General features: G+C 34.4%; 1 pseudogene; it reads right to left on the minus strand.

Annotated features, from left to right (window-relative positions):
* Window positions 1–393: 393 nt before the first annotated feature.
* LOC135642281 (multifunctional methyltransferase subunit TRM112 homolog A-like) lies at window positions 394–1,037 on the minus strand (annotated as a pseudogene).
* Between the last annotated feature and the right edge of the window lie 3,235 nt (window positions 1,038–4,272).

Here is a 4,272-nt window from a genome sequence, read left to right on the forward strand (position 1 = left end):
GAGAGAGAGAGAGAGGTCTTTACAATTATTATTTTTTACTCGACTGTTTTGGATCGTAGAAGAAAAAAAATAATTTAAATTAATTAGGCGCATAATTCCGCTTGTCTTGCAACCAGAGACGGGGGCGGTCGTTGACTGCCCGTGGAAGTAGATAGTCAAAAACGGCACCGTAGGTAGACGAAATTACGAAAATTTGCCATCCTATTGTAAGTGGTTACCGTTCGAAGATGAACGCCAGTTTTCCCATATCCTACGTTCCTCCCAATGTTTTTATTCTCGAGCTGACTGCACAAACATAGTGGGACCCGCACTTCTTCAGGATGGCAGCAAACAGACGGTGCCACCTGAGAACACGGACTGGTCCAACGCGTTCAGGGAAAAACCAAACAACGGTTCACCAATTAGGATTCTTATAATTGCAGATGGCGATACAAGAGACCAGAGTTGTACAGATACATCAGGGCATTTCCCAGCGACACAAAAACCTTAATCCTAAAGCCGAAGAAAAAGGAAAAGGGCGATCCGCAACGGTCCCCTCGAATCAGACCTCGTCTTCGTGGAGGAGCATGTTGGGAATGCCCTTATTGACGGGGAACCCGCGGCCGGTCTCGGGGCAGACGAGGGCACCCTCCTCGACGTCGATCTCGAGCAGCGCATGGTGGAAGCGGTGGAGGAAGTCCTCGGAGCCCAGCATCGCGACGTCGGCCTCCTCGGGTAGCTCGCCGTAGCCGACGGCGTCAGCGAGGGCCTTTTATTCGATCTTGGGGAAGATGTGACGGAGGAAATCGGCGTTGAGCTCCACCTCCTTCTCGACCCGCTTCTCAGCCTCCCGGCGGAGGGGGAAGTCGTTGGCGACGCCCTTGATGTTGCAGGAGAGAATGTTGTGGGTCAAAAGCCTCATCTTTCCAGCTCTCCCTTTCGCTCTATCGATCGAACTTGTGGGCCCTTGAGATATCTTCCTCTGTTGGTGTTGATGACCGCGCAAGCCCAGTGGAAACGCAACACGCGGGAACGGCACGAGGAAAGAACGCTGCGACCAGCCTTCTCGAACACGCGGGAACGGCACGAGGTAAGTTGCGCCGTACCTGCTGGACGAAAATCGACAGCAAACTTTATACTAACAGAACTTAGTTAGTTTTCTCTAAGTCGTAAAAGTCAGCTTCCCTAAAACCTCTCATGTCCCTTAGGATCCACAAAAGAAAGAACGAGTTAGAGAAAACACCTCATTCGGGATCCACAAGCAAACATTTCCGAAAACAATAATACAAATTACAAACAGACTTTACAAGCTCTGAACAATTGTATAACAAAAGGTCAAAATGGTCCACTACAGATCGAAAATCTCTCACAAGTGTTCACATGACATAACCTTTATTTACAAGTCTAAAGCGGCCATCAAACCCAACTAAAATGAGACTATTAATCTTTCGGTCGTCCCTCAATATGTTGTGTAAAGTATGAACATACCAAAAGACATGGACATACATAAGCATTACATCAAACATCCTATTTCGAAGTTTGTCCGTTATATTCTCCCCCACCTATTCCTTCGACGTCCTTATCGAAGCCTTTGTGAACACTACAACTCCTCGCCTTTATTAAGTCTTCAATCTTCTGCTCCAATTGTAATGCGCCTCATGGCTCTCAGTTGCTCTCCGTTGTTGTTTTTGAGTAGTCGAACATTTGATATGCCATGCTGCTTCAACTCACCAATGACTCTGACTCTGGTGTGGGGTTGACTGAGTTGTGTTGATTCTTGTTGATTCCTACGGATCCTCCGGATGAAGGAAAAGACCATCCTTACTGCGTCAGTCTCTCAAATGCCTCATGCTGCTTGAATTGGGTGGATGCTTGTTGGAGCTTTTAACGAGCATCGTCTCGCAAACTTATGAAGTTTAACATCAAGGTTAGAAAATATGCACTCTATTTTGTAAAATCTAAATGATTAAAAGAAACTAACATTTATGTTAGTATTTGTATTTTAAATCTTTTAAGCAAAGTATCGAAAGAAAGATATAAGAGTCTAGTTTCTAAAAAAATAAGTTTTACTAAAAAAAAAAAATCTATAAAAAATTGTTATAGTTAAAACAAGATAGATAGCTTATAATTCTAAAAAATTTTAGATTATCAAATTTGCGGCTCAAATAATATTGATGTTATTAGAAGGAATAAAACTCTACAAATTGTTCATAAACAAGAAGAAATCAAAGATAGAATTCTATATAGGATGGGTTAGAATACTTGTCTAAGAATAATTTAATCATGATAAATTAGTTCAAAACCTCAAGCCAAAGCAACACCTCTTTTTCTTCTCTTTCAATTCATCTTCCCTTTTCTTCTCTAATCTAATATAGGTTACAGTCAGATTCTCAGATAAGTTTTTTTTTTTTTTTCTCCTTTAATTACTTAAATTTAGCTAACATAAAGATAACAAAATGACAAACATACATCAAGGAAGTATAGAAAATATATGTATCATCAATAGAACAAGCACAAGTAGCACAATTCTTAGATTAGCTAGTGACACATGCCCTTCATCTTTTCTCTTTTTTTCTAACTTAATATGAATCCTTTTATAGATTACATTCAAATTTTAGGATTCATAATTAAGTCCCGAACCTAGCAATAAGCTTTCAATGTAAAATTCTTTAATATAAAAAATTATTAAAAACTTCTCATTAAAATAATTAAACAAAAATTATAGATATCATAAATAATTTAAAAATGAAAGATATTACATTCTCCCCTCCCCCAAAAGAAAATTTAGTTTTTTAAATTATCATATGTCAATCAATAAAAAGATAGAGTAAGCTTTCTTCATCTCCTTTTCTAGCTCCCAAGTAGTTTTATTAATAAAATAGTATTTTCAAATCACTTTAACGAGAGGAATTATCATATTTCTTACTATTCTCCTAGAAAAATTATTTAAAAAATTCTCACTAAAATAATCAAACAAAAATCATGAATATCATAAATTGTCGTACCTCAATCAATAAAAAAATAGGGATAAGCTTTTTTCATTCTTTCTCTGGCTCTAAGTAGTTTCATTAGCATAATAATCTTACCAAATCACTTTAATAAAAGGAATGATCCTATTTCTTAGGACATTTTCTTTCTTATCGATAATTTAAGTAGGCTCTTTCATATAGGATAAGTTTTTATTGATTATAATTAACTTATACTTAATGATATATGAGAGATTAGGTATATACTTTTTTATCATTGATACGTAAAATATATCATGACTATAACAGAAGGATGGTGACAAGATAATCCTATAAACAATAGAATCAATCCTCTCAATGATCTCAAAAGGTCTAATAATTCTAGAGCTTAACTTTTCTTTCTTCTCAAAATATAATATACCCTTAAAAGGGGAGACTCTCGTGAATATAAAATCCCCAACTCAATATATTTTCTTTTATTATCAGTATAGCCCTTTTAATGATTCGAAGCGATCTTTAATCTCTTTCTTATAGCTTGAATTTTCTTGATAGTCTATTTTACTTTGTTTGGTGCTAATAGTTTTTTATCACCAACCTCTTCCTAACGTATAAGCATTCTACACCTTTTCCAATATAAAGCTTTATAAAAAATTATCTAAATACTTAAATAATAATAATTATTGTAAGTGAATTAAATAAGAGAAATACTTTTATCCCATTTATGTTTCCAATCCATAATAGAAGTTTTAAGTAAATCCTTAGTTATTTAAATTATTATTTTTGATTGACTATTATGTTTTAGTGGAATGAGAAAAAATAAAGAAAATAGAAAAACACTAAATTGTTTGCATTTTAAAAATTTTAAAATAGTAAAAAAATTTGTTATAAAGGTCTATATGGTCGAAATTGAAAGCTTTCTTAAAAATTTTATTATATTTAAAATAGTCCTTTAAATCAATACTCTAATATTGGATCTAACTAAAATTTGACAGATGGGATACAAACTCCAGAAATACTTTGTAATAACCGACAACTACTTTTTTTTTACATGTATACAATTATTCTTATTTGAATAATATTAACAAAAATATTTTATATAATTTCAAATTTTACAAATTCAAAACTCTTTATAATTTTAATTTTTTTATATAATTACAGAGTTCACCAATTTGGAAGTTCATGTATACAAACTAAGAATCAATTTTTTTATAAAATCCTAAGTTATCTATAATTGCTCCTGCAATGTCTAATTGAAAATGCTTCATCTCCTCGTGTGAGGATACAGAAAATCTAAAAATTAAAAACTCCACATACTTCATAAGGAATA

Source organism: Musa acuminata, chromosome BXJ3-7 (genome assembly GCF_036884655.1).
Source record: "Musa acuminata AAA Group cultivar baxijiao chromosome BXJ3-7, Cavendish_Baxijiao_AAA, whole genome shotgun sequence".
Classification (NCBI taxonomy): domain Eukaryota; kingdom Viridiplantae; phylum Streptophyta; class Magnoliopsida; order Zingiberales; family Musaceae; genus Musa; species Musa acuminata.